Source organism: Podarcis melisellensis (assembly GCF_964234715.1).
Source record: "Podarcis melisellensis genome assembly, chromosome: 15".
Lineage (NCBI taxonomy): Eukaryota > Metazoa > Chordata > Lepidosauria > Squamata > Lacertidae > Podarcis > Podarcis melisellensis.
Genome location: NC_138532.1, coordinates 18,098,926 through 18,112,156, shown reverse-complemented (window position 1 = coordinate 18,112,156; position 13,231 = coordinate 18,098,926). Strand labels below are relative to the sequence as shown.

Below are 13,231 nucleotides of genomic sequence, written 5' to 3'. Positions count from 1 at the left end.
TTAACACCAGTCAAATTAGCCAAACTGAAATCCAACCTCTGTTGGAAATGCAACAAGGAAGCTGGTACAACAATGCATATGTGGTGGAGTTGCACCCCGATTAAGTACTTCTGGGAACAAATTCATAAGGAGTTGAAAAAAATGCTTAAAATCCCATCAACGAAAAAGCCAGAGGCTTACCTACTGGGCCTCTTAGGGAAAAAAATACCAAAATATTTTAAAAAATCTTATATGCGACCACCGCAGCTAGGATAGTAATCACATCTAAATGGAAAGCTAAAGAACTACCTACCAAGGAGGAATGGATTCTCAAATGAAATGAATATTTAAAATTGGCTAAATTAACAGCATCCGTACGACAGCAGCCAAATCAAAAACTAAAAAATGAATGGCAATGCTTTGATGTTCATATGGCAAAATACTGCTCTAAAAAAGACATGCTAATATGCTTAGATTAAGAATGTAAATGCATCAAAATAATAAATTATCAATGACATATGTATGTATATAGAGAAAATAAAAACAATCAGAATGCAACGATTAGGGTAAAATTGATTGTAGAGAGGACGAGTAGCAGTGGAGGGAAGTTAAACAGGGTGGTGGGTTTATTTTATTTTGTTTATGTTTTTTCTTTTTCTTTTTTGGATATTGTATAATGATTTAATGTTTCTTTTCTGTTACGTATTATCTCTCTTTTTCTAGCATTCGAAAACATTACTGCCTCCTACTGTGGAAGGACAGCGTTGCCATCATGGCTTCCAGCTGTAAATAGCTTTTGCCTCCACAAATTTGTCCAGTCTCCTTTCAAAGCCATCCAAGATGATGGCCATCACTGCTTCCCATGGGAACAAGCTCTACAGTTTATGTTCCGATCTAGGTGGGTCATTGGTCTGGTTTCATTTATGGCAACATCCTACGCTCTTCTTGCCACAAATAGGGCAGTCGGTCAGACCTTGATGCAAGCCAAGCTCTTGAGCAAATCCCATTCATCCCCATGGGGCCTGTGCCCTGAATGCTGCATTTTCCAACACCCAAATGTAATTGAAGGCCATTGGGAAAGCACAGCCTGCTGTGCAGCTATGGAAGTTGGAAAATTCCAACAGAAATGAGAGTGGAAATATTTGTCCCATGTCTGGAACAGAAATCAGGACAATGGATACAATTGGTATTTGCTGCTGCTGCTGCTGTTTTCAGGTCTCAGTTGAGACATAATTGAAGCCCCCACATTTGCAATGTGTTTCCTTAGCGCTGGAATTCCATAGCATGGAGTTTAAGGATCAGTAGGTAGGATTCCTCTGGACTTCTTGTGCCAAACAAGAGAGAAGGGGCATCTAGCTCTCTCAGTAAACAAAGCTGAAAGCATGTTGGGACTCCTTCCGCAAGGCGGTGTCATCATCCTGAGGCCATATGTAAAAAGGCAGGCATGCAACCTGTTCTAACTCCTCACATGATCAGATCAACACATTTGTATAACTCAAGGCACCCTTATTGCATCAACAGGGAGAGATGAGCATAAGAACTCGAGAATAACTCTGTTGGTTACAGAGTGGTGCTGATAATGCCAGGATTGCAGGTTTGATCCCCCATATAAGACAGCTGCACTGCAGGCAGTTGAACTAGATGGTGCTCAGGATCCCTTTCAATGCTTACAGTTCCAGGATTCTAAGAGTCCTGCTGGATTAGGCCAATGGACCATCTGGTCCAGAATCCTCTTCTCACACTGGCCTACCAGATGCCCCAATGAGAAAGTTTGCAATTATTATTATTATTATTATTATTATTATTATTATTATTATTACCCCTCCCATCTGGCTGGGTTTCCCCAGCCACTCCGGGTGGGTCCCAGCAGAATATTAAAACCGTGATAAAACATCTGTCAGAGCCACCTGAGGTCCCAGCTCACGAGAGACCAAAGTCCAGTCCAGCTTATATACAGAAGCTTTTATTGAAGAACATTGTTAGCTTTACATCCGAGGTCCGTGGCTCTACGTCTGTTAGGCTTAGACCGCTGAAGTCCCCTCTGAATCAGTCCCGCCTCTACACCAGTTTAGGAGGCTTGTGCTGGACCACCTCTTCCTCTCCTTCCTTTTCCGCAGGGTCTTTCTGCCCCCCTAGGTTCCCTCCCTCCGGGACTCCCCAGAGGCTGAATCCTCTGACCCCTGTTCCCCCCTCCTTCGCGCTTTGGGACCAGGCTCCTCCCCCGGGCTCTCCTCACTTCCGCGCGCCTCCACATTTGAACTTGGCGCGCGTACGTTGCTTCTGACCTTCCTTTCGACAGTTACACTGCTCCCGGTACTACTCTCCGCCCCTTCCGGCAGGACGTCTTGCCCCGATCTCCTTCCCCTCTCTGCTTCCTGCTCTGCTCCGTCTGACACACTGGTAACTCCACCCCCTTCACTCCGTTCCGGCGGAGAAGCCGGTCCCGATCTCCAACTCCCACTGGGGGTTCCCCCTTCGCTGCCCTGCTCCTGACTGCTTCCCCCTCTGGCTCCCCTTGGCCTGACCAGGGGGGCTCCCTTTTGGGAATCCTCCGATTCACTGGAAGGACTCATGGACAACCTCGGGTCATTGTCATCCTCTTCCTCGTCGCCCTGGGATCCTTCCCCCTCGCTCTCTGTCTCCTCCCTCATCTGCGCTTCTCTCCCTGAACCCCTGACAACATCAAACATAAAAAACTTCCCAAACAGGGCTGCCTTCAGATGTCTTCCTAAAGTCAGAGAGCTGTTTATTTCCTTGAAATCTGATGGGAGGGCATTCCACAGGGCGAGCACCACCACTGAGAAGGCCCTCTGCCTAGTTCCCTGCAACCTCACTTCTTGCAGCAAAGGAACTACCAGAAGGCCTTCGGAGCTGGACCTTAGTGTCTGGGCAGAACAATAGGGGTGGAGACGCTCCTTCAGGTATACTGGGCTGAGGCCTTTTAGGGCTTTAAAGATCAGCACCAACACTTTGAATTGTGCTTGGAAACATACTGGGAGCTAATGTAGGTCTTTCAGGGCCAGTATTATATGGTCTCGGCGACCGTTCCCAGTCACCAGTCTCTCTGCCGCATTCTGGATCAGTTCTGGGTCATCTTCAAAGGTAGCCCCACGTAGAGCACATTGCAGTAGTCCAAGTGGAGGATAACCAGAACATGCACCACTCTGGGGAGACAGTCTGCAGGCAGGTAGGGTCTCAGTCTGTGTACCAGATGGAGCTGGTAGACAGCTGCCCTGGACATAGAATTAACCTGCAAGCAGGACCTGAGCACAACAGCGGTCTACCCAGCACAGCTTCCAGTAGTTGGTATTCAGAAGCATTATTGCCTCTGATCATTTGGGCAGAGCATAGCCCTGAGTATGGCTAATAACCATTGCAAGCCTTATCAAATAGGTTCTAGCACCGCAGCTGAATGGCAGGATGCTACTGGAGCATTTGAAAGAAAGGAGATGGACCATAATGATCCTATTCAATTCTTCTCGCGCCTAAGCCATTTTTTCTTTTAGTTAAATAAAAATTCCAGGCACCAGGATGTCTTTATATGGTGCTTTTAGCAGTGTGACACCGGTTCTCTGCATTTCTCTTCTCTTAGAAGTGAAGAAAGACCCAACATTGTGCACACATGGGCAACTTAAAAAGCATCTGGGCCGTTCTTTTTCTCAATTCAGATACAGGCTGGTTGGCGTAAAAATGCATCAAATGCAGAGTTTGATAGGAAAACACAGTATAAGTGCAGGATAGATGTGGACTAACACTGTGTTTACACCATTTCCCAAACTAATGGTGAGAGTAAACCAGAGTGTGTGTACACAGCCATTGTTACACTTTCAAAGCTTGTGTAAGAGATTTCTTTTCACCGCTTTCCAAATCAACCTATGTTATCTCTGTAATTTATTTTCCTTGTAGGTTTTACTGTTTTATGATTGGCATTATGCTTTAATTTCTGTACACTGCTCTCTGAATATTCCTTGAATGCAAAAAAACACAGTTTATAATTTCTGAAATATATAAATATATGTGGCATAGCCACATCTGAAATACTTTGCAGAGACCTGGACACACACCCTAGCACAGGTGGTGCTGTGGTCTAAACCAGGGGTCAGCAAGGTTTTGGCTGGGCCAGATCATTCCCGCAGAGAGCCTTCCGTGTGCTGGATTGCATGCGTGCCCACAATTTTCGGCATTGGCGTCTGCACAGACAAGATTTCCGGAGCCACAGAAGCGAGTCCCCACATCGCGCTGCACCACTTTAGCGCAGTGCAAGAGCGGTCAACTCGGTTCGGAGGTGGCTCATGGGCCAGTCAAACAACCTCTGCGAGCCGCTTCCATTCCATGAGCCTTAGGTTGCTGACCCCTGGTCTAAACCACTGAGCCTCTTGGGCCTGCCAATCAGAAGGTCAGTGGTTCAAATCCCCATGACAGGGTGAGCTCCCGTTGCTCTGTCCCAGCTCCTGCCAACCTAGCATTTTAAAAGCACACCAGTGCAAGTAGATAAAAAGGTACCGCTGTGGCGGGAAGATAAACAGTGTTTCTGTGCACTCTGGTTTCTGTCATGGTGTTCCGTTGTGCCAGAAGTGGTTTAGTCATGCTGGCCACATGATCCGGAAAGCTGTCCGTGGACAAACACCGGCTCCCTCAGCCTGAAACCGAGATGAGTGCCGCAACCCCATAGTCGCTTTTGACTGGACTTAACCGTCCAGGGCTCCTTTACCTTTATTTACCTTTACACATCCAAAAGCTTAAAAGGGTTGTTAAAACAGCTGGGAAAGGTGCAAGAAGAAACACAATCGATTTTTTTTAGGAGAGTCAGAAATCACATTTCTTATGAGCAAAAGCTGTGTCATTTGAGACCTTTTACTTTAGTGTGGGGACAGGCGGGCAGGGAGAGGTGGCCAGCTGCAATTCTGTTCCCATTTACCTGGGAGTAAGCCCCACCAAGACAATGGGACTTACCCTGGAGCAAACAGGGATAGGATTCTGCTGCAAGGCGACAATCCTATGCGTGTTTGTTGTTCCACAGGTAAAGCCTGGGGACCATGCTGATCACCACCATGACCGCTATGAGGAATAAAATGAAGAGCTAGAATCAGATCTTGTAGGAACCCAACCTGCAGATCAGGAAACCCCTCACTTGACTCTCACCTCTGCCACAAACTCACTAGGTAGCCTTGGGAAGCCTCCCTTTGGCCTCATTCCATCACCTGCCATTTTGCAGTTGTAAAGGCCTACTCTGTTGGGTTGTTGTGCAGATTGCACCAAGGAGATGCCCAGGAAATGGTCTGAAGACTCAGAAGTCCTGTATATATACCCAGCAGTTATGAAGTGCCTGTAGCGTCCAATCCAAGGGGTGTGTCCCTTTTTTGGAACGCACTGCTTTGAATGATACTGCACCATCGCTGGTGCCCATGGTCAAGAATGTCTCTGTCTCTGTTTTGTTGTTGTTTAGTCGTTTAGTCGTGTCTGACTCTTCGTGACCCCCTGGACCAGAGCACGCCAGGCACTCCTGTCTTCCACTGCCTCCCACAGTTTGGTCAAACTGATGCTGGTAGCTTCGAGAACACTGTCCAACCATCTCGTCCTCTGTCGTCCCCTTCGCCTTGTGCCCTCCATCTTTCCCAACATCAGGGTCTTTTCCAGGGAGTCTTCTCTTCTCATGAGGTGGCCAAAATATTGGAGCCTCAACTTCAGGATCTGTCCTTCCAGTGAGCACTCAGGGCTGATTTCCTTAAGAATGGATCGGTTTGATCTTCTTGCAGTCCATGGGACTCTCAAGAGTCTCCTCCAGCACCATAATTCAAAAGCAGCAATTCTTTGGCGATCAGCCTTCTTTATGGTCCAGCTCTCACTTCCATACATCACTACTGGGAAAACCATAGCTTTAACTATACGGACCTTTGTTGGCAAGGTGATGTCTCTGCTTTTTAAGATGCTGTCTAGGTTTGTCATTGCTTTTCTCCCAAGAAGCAGGCGTCTTTTAATTTCATGTTATAACCATGTAAAAACTTCTCCCTTACTGTTGATACTTTGATTTCTCCCCGAAGCAGAGCCATTCTTTTCAGCCTCGGCCCACATTTTCTCCCCCTCTTTATGTATCTTTTGGGGGGGGTGACTGGGGGTGGGGAGACTCACCTAGCGCCTGTTTGGGTTCTTATCATCCCAGCTGTGACCCCCACCCCCACCAAGATTATGCTACACGATCCCAAGAACCCAAATGCTTCCACTGGGAAACAGATAGATGATGCAGAGGCATGCCAATACGCGTATGAATGACAGAAGAATTTATAGGCAAAGATCCATTAATGAAACTGCTCTGAGCCGCTGTGGGTTCTTAGACAAGTGCTGCAGAGATGAAAGCCTTATTTATGTGTAAGATATATCTGCAGAGGGAGCTGTAAATGGCCAAAGTATGAAGGTTTGCAGCAAATGTAGTAAAGTTTTATATTCCTGAAAACTAGGAATAAAAAAGTAGAACAATTTTAAAATAAAGTACCTAAAATGGGCCTTCCACACAACTGTAAAACCATCTTATAAGATTTAATTGCTGGCTTCTTGTTAGAGCAGAGATGATTTCAAACAACAGGCACAGCAACCATGAAAAGTCCTTCACAATCGCTTCAGGGGGATGTGAGGAAGAGGAGGAACAGCACAAAAGCAGAGCTGGCAGCAGTTTGGCATGCAGTGGTCATTTAGCACTTGACTCTGTATAGCCGACATGCAATGGCACTTCATATTTACATGTTTCATTTGTGACATGCAGTGGTGTGAAGTATTTGATAACCGACATGCCATAGTATTTGATATGCCGATTACTAGATTCCATGCAAAGCAGACCCTCAGCTGAGCTGCAGCCCCTTTCCCAACTATTCCATAAATCAAAGGAATTAAGAGCTCAAATTTAGAAGCGGAAGGGAAATCCGATTTAAGAATCCAATTCCATATTTGAAATTTCAGTCCAGGTCTTAGGGTTTGTCTACACTACTACTTGTCCTATGCCTAGAAAGCCCAGATCTCAGTTTTCTGCTTGTTTGGTGACTTCTAGGCATGGTCCAAGTGGTTTTAGCTTTCCCAGGAAAAACTTGCTCATTACTGTTGGTGCAAGCATCAATCCGCAGAAAGTGTTATTGACGCTTGCTCTGATTCAGTATTAAAGAGCAGATTTCCCTGGGGGGAAACAGCACCACAAGTGGAAGTGTGGACTAGCCCGTGCATGGTCCTTTTGGCTCTCTAGCCTGGCCACACACCTTATGTTGCATGTTGATTCATTGGTACAGTTCAATATTGCTGCTCAAGCAATTCTTTGGCTTGTTTGTGCGATGGGGTTGGTCCTCTGCACACGAACCTTTGGCATCCCGCCGATAGTGGCTTTTCCTCAGCTCCTATCCTTAGATACTCACAAGCACCCACAAGCTTTTGCCAAACCCCAGGGGGAAAGTTCTAGAGCGGAACTTGAGGAAATAAATTGGATTTTAGACCTTAAAAGCTCTGTGGTTTCATTTTAATTTTACAAGTATAAGTTCTCACTTCAAGAACGGTTACTCTTCTCCTTTCCCAAAGGTAGCATTAATGGAAATGCAGGCTTTTAAGGATCTTTTAGCAGCAGTTTTGAGTACTAAGAACTCCAGACCACATTCCATTTTGCTACACTTGTAAAGCTGAAAGTATCTTCTGCCCACATTTTTATTCAGCGGACCTATTTTTCTGTACATGATTATTGGTTAGTTCAGTGTCTTGAGTGTTTTATTAAAGGGAGATTTGAGTGGATGGAGTGATGTTGTGGGTGGAAACAGAATGTGTTGGCTGAGTGGTTGGCTAAGTAGGTGTGCATAGATTGGTTTCGTGTAGTGTAAATGTGAATTATTTTGGTGATTGTGTTCCTACCATACATAGGGTGTTTTTGGTAGTATTTATGAGATTTTTCAACATTGTACTTCTATGCATCTTTATATTGCATATATGATTTGCTTTTGCGGTACTTTTTCAATTTACTCCTCCACATTTAATTTACTTTTGCTTAGAGGTAACATCACTTTGTTATTCAAAATGTGGAGTAGCAGCAAGAAGAGGAGGTGGACTCTGTATTGTATGTTATACTGATGGTACTGTTGTTGGGATATGTGAACCTCTCAACGATTCCTGTGGCAATGTGAAGCGGTATATAATTTAAATAAACAGGCAGGCAGGCAACATCATTGCAGTTTTCACTTTGCAATTTCTCTTCTATTGGTTGCCAACTTGAATAAAATACCATGGTACCTCAGGTTAAGTACTTAATTCATTCCGGAGGTCCGTACTTAACCTGAAATTGTTCTTAACCTGAAGCACCACTTTAGCTAATGGGGCCTCCTGCTGCTGCCACGCCGCCGGAGCCGGATTTCTGTTCTCATCCTGAAGCAAAGTTCTTAACCTGAATCACTATTTCTGGGTTAGTGGAGTCTGTAACCTGAAGCCTATGTAACCTGAGGTACCACTGTATTGGGTAATTATGCGGGGCAAGTAGGCCCCACCCCTTAATCGGATCACATGACACAGTGCATGCACATCATTTGAATGGCAATGCCCATCAACTTGGGGGGGGGTTCCCCAGATATTTTATGGGGGGGCAAAGTCCCCTCGGCCCCTAGGGGTTGGCTCCTTTGGTGTCTTTTCCCTATTCTGATGGGGAGGGAGGGGGGAAACCAGGCCCACAGGCTTGGCCCCAGGAACATGGAAGCCCAGGGCTGCTTGTACGCTGTGTCGAAAAATTTGGTTTTGCTGAACAGGATGAATAAACAAGTATTTCTTTCGTATTCTTTCTTTCTTTCTTTCCCTGCCAGCAAATGGTTAATGAACGGCAGCCTCTGACTGGCTGTGGTTCCAGGAGGGAGAGTTTAAAAGGAAAGGATTCGAGGAGAGACAGTTAGTTAGGAGTTAGGGGTTGGTTAAGGAGTTGAGGGAGTTTTGGAGGTTAGGAGACAGGATGAGGTATAAAGAGTGAATAGGAGAAAGAGTTGGTTCTGGGAGAGAGAAAACTTCCACTCTGAGCGTATTGTGAAGGACAGAGTGTGATACATAGCTGTCAACCTTTCCCTCTTCTTGCGAGGAATCCTGTTCGGAATAAGGGGATTTCCCTTAAAAATAGGGAAACATTGACAGCTATGGTCCTGTAGGAGGGATAGACTGGAATTTTACTGCGAGGCAGAAGCCGAGCCAGTAGAAGTAGGAGCTGGAAAAGAACAGCCTACTTGGGACTCAAATCTAGTCTGGAGGGGAGAGAGTCTTCTAAGGAAAAGAAGAAACTCACAACCCAGTAAAGGGAGGGTGTGTGGAGAGCCCTTTGGTCTATTTCTTAACCTCAGGAGCAGGAGTGTTAAAGGGGATGGATAACTGAAAGAAGGTATCCAACATATAAAGGAACCAAACCTACAAGTCAAAACCAACTGAGGACAAATTAAAGTGAAATCACACTGTATTCTTGAAGTAACCTAAGTTTAATCCATGTGTGCTATATACTATCTTGCCTTAAATAAATCTTTGTTTTTTATTTAAAGAAAACCTGCCTGAGACTCCAACTTACTAGTTATCCCCTCACAAAGGTCCCCTCACAGGATAAAAAGGTAAAGGGACCCCTGACCATTAGGTCCAGTCGTGACCGACTCTGGGGTTCTCATCTCGCTTTATTGGCCGAGGGAGCTGGTGTACAGCTTCCGGGTCATGTGGCCAGCATGACTAAGTCACTTCTGGCAAACCAGAACAGCGCATGGAAAGCTTCCTGCCGGAGTGGTTCCTATTTATCTACTTGCACTTTGACGTGCTTTCGAACTGCTAGGTTGGCAGGAGCAGGGACCGAGCAATGGGAGCTTACCCCGTCGTGGGGATTCAAACCGCCAACCTTCTGATCGGCAAGTCCTAGGCTCTATGGTTTAACCCACAGCGCCACCTGCGTCCTGGGAGGGCTGTAGCTCAGTGGTAATGTATCTACTCTTCATGTTGATGGTCCCAGGTTCAATCCCTGGCTTCTCCAGGTGGGGCTGGGAGTGTCCCCTGTCTGAAATTCTGGAGAGGTGCTGCTGATCAAGGTGGGCGTAGCAATACAAAAAGAGCCTGCTGGGTTAAGCTAGTGGCCCATTTAGGGCGCGAGACTTCGGCCACACAATATATTTAGAGCAATGGGAGAAACTTTGGCAGAAAGATGTAAGATTTACCGCCTGTAGTACAATAAAATAAAATTTCATCAGAATGTTCTACAGGTGGTATTTAACACCAGTCAAATTAGCCAAACTCTATAAACTCAAATCCAACCTCTGTTGGAAATGCAACAAGGAAGCTGGTACAACAATGCATATGTGGTGGAGTTGCATCCTGATTAAGTACTTCTGGGAAGAAATTCATAAGGAGTTGAAAAAAAATGCTTAAAATCCCATCAACGAAAAAGCCAGAGGCTTACCTACTGGGCCTCTTAGGAAAAAAAATACCGAAATATTTTTTAAAAATCTTATATGTGACCACCGCAGCTAGGATAGTAATCGCATCTAAATGGAAAGCTAAAGAACTGATCGGCAAGTTCTAGGCTCAGCGGTTTAACCCACAGCACCACCAGCGTCCCACAGTATATTCTGGGCTGAAATTTTAAGAGGAAAGGAAAATAAACCTTCGAGTAAAGGGTTGTTCAGTAAGGTGGAGGCAATTTACCTGAGTGAGGGTGGGCCCACCGGCGTGAGAGGAAAAATTGCTGATGCGCCCGTTGCACATGCATGCATCTGATGTCAGCACACCTGTCACAGAGCCAGGTGCATTTTTGAGAGGGGACGTGACTGGGCACTCCCCACGGCTCCCTCATTAGAGCTTGGCTTCAGTGTACAGCTTCAGCTCTGCTCCTGCGTCAGGGTGTGACCCAGGTAGCGGATAGAAGAAGGAGAGTTGCAGCAGCATTGGTGCCCTTACTCTGCTGGGCAGCGTGCCCGGCCAGACTGGGCATAGGGGGCTGCCTCTGTGTCTCACCACCCTCTGGGTGCGCCCTGTGAACCTGGGCTAGGTGGCAGGAATGTACACTCAGCCACTGGGCATGCTGACATCGAGTGCACACACCCCTGTGGCATGTGTGGCCCTGGTGCAAATAAATTGTGGATGCCCTGGGAACGTCATGGGGGCTGAAACTTTTAATTTAATTTAAATTTTAACATCACAATTCATCCAAAATGATTTGTAGGCTACAGGTTGCCCAGTAATGGCCAACACTGAGTAAACTGGCAAAAATGTATAAATCAAAATCAATTAAGTGATGGAGATGTAAAGAGAAAGAAGGTTCCTTTTATCATATGTGGTGGTCTTGTAGAAAGGTTATGGCTTCCTGGGAAATGATGTAAAATGAAATGAAAAGGATGTTTAAAATAATGTTTGTAAAAAACACACACACACACAAAAATAAAAACCAGAAGCCTTTCTCTTGGGATATATAGGGATAGAACTAACCTAAATTGTATAGAAATTTATTTATGTATGCAACTACAGCGGCAAGAATGTTATTTGCCCAAAAATGGAAAGAAGAAGAAGTCCCAGCAAAGGAAGAATGGATACCAAAACTTATGGAATATGCAGAAATGGAGGAACGTACCGGAAGAATAAGAAATCAAGGTAACAAACTTTTTATAAAAGAATGGAAATGGTTTATCGAATATTTACAGATAAATTGTAAACAGATAAAAGCACTGGAAGGATTACTGTAATAACCTGCAGCTACATAAGAGTATATATTTAAAGAAGATAAATAAATAAGTTAAGTTAACTTGGATATGCAGAAGATATTAAAAATAAATTTAAGGAACCATAGAAAGAGGGGGAAGGAAGTCAAGTTTTAAAATGTCAAAATGATTGTAAAATCAGTGAAATGTATATGTCTGGAAACTATATATAAAAAATTAAATAAAGATTTGTATGGTAAAACACTTGTATTTTTGCATCTACTTATTTTTGCAGTTTAAAATAAAATTAGCAGTTTCAACTTTGGTGCTTCCATTTTCTTTTCTACAAGACATCAGTTTTAAAAATTGAAGTTAGCACTTGGGGGGGGCAGGGTATTTTTTTTGCAAACAGTCTTGCTTAAGGTGTGGAATAGTCTGGCACTGCATGCCGGTCAACTTCTCTGGCCTTAAAACAAATAAGGGCAGAGAGGACCGTAGCCTTGGTCACATTGCTATCCAATCATTGTAATTGCTCGGGAAAGATTGTGGCAGCTGTTGGTTGCCAGTTCCTTCCAGAGGACATAGTGGAAGTTGCTTTTCCCTGCCTTGGTTGCTGATACTTTCTGGGTTCCTGAATAAGCCTCCTTGTGCGGCTTATGGGTGGGGAAAAGGCCAAATGGAAGCAGAGTGTACTTGAGAAATGCATATGGCTCTTTGGCAGTCATTGGGGCGTGAGCTCACCTGTCACCAAAACCTGGCTAAACTCCAGCCCTTCCTCACTTGTGGATCAGCTGTTCTCCACTATTCCAGCACAGTAGAGATTTTACTGTGTCCCTCCATTCATGTCTTACACTTTACCGTCATCTAGTGAGAGCAGTTGGGAATAGCACTATTCACTTGGCAAGTTCAATTTGTGCAAAGATAAAAGCGCCTTTAGAGGGACACGGGTGGCGCTGTGGTCTAAACCACTGAGCCTAGGGCTTGCAGATCAGGAGGTCAGCGGTTCAAATCCCCACGATGGGGTGAGCTCCCGTTGCTCAGTCCCTGCTCCTGCCCACCTAGCAGTTCGAAAGCACGTCAAAGTGCAAGTAGATAAATCCTGCGGGAAGGTAAACGGCGTTTCCGTGCGCTGCTCTGGTTTTGCCAGAAGCGGCTTAGTCATGCCGGCCACATGGCCTGAAAGCTGTCTGCAGACAACGCTGGCTCCCTCGGCCTATAGAGCAAGATGAGCGCCACAACCCCAGTGTCGTCCGCGACTGGACCTAATGGTCAGGGGGTATCTTTACCTTTAAAAGCACCTTTTGGCCTGAATGCAGCAATGAACAGCGCTCCCCCCCTTAGGAAAATAGGTGCCAGTACTCATTGCCCAGAAATGGCCAGAGGAGGAACAGGCAAGCAGCCATAAGGGAAGGCACTCTGCACATGCTCAGAAAAGGAGGCGGCAGGGCTCCAGGATCCTGCCAGGGCCCCACATCTCCTTCCCCAAGCTTGGGAGGGTCCCAAGGCAGGTCACAGCAATTTTAAATTAAGAATTAAGAACATTGCAGTACTGAATGGAGAAATCCAGCAAGGCTATGTGGGGCAACTCTTGGACC

General features: G+C 45.5%; 1 long non-coding RNA gene across 1 annotated transcript in view; it reads right to left on the bottom strand.

Annotated features, from left to right (window-relative positions):
- Positions 1–2,640: 2,640 nt before the first annotated feature.
- LOC309357748 overlaps positions 2,641–13,231 on the bottom strand; it is a 241,424-nt gene continuing 230,833 nt past the window's right edge. Inside the window, exon 3 of the long non-coding RNA XR_014163225.1 lies at positions 2,641–2,652. This is a non-coding gene — a long non-coding RNA (uncharacterized lncRNA). The remainder of the gene's footprint in view (positions 2,653–13,231) is intronic.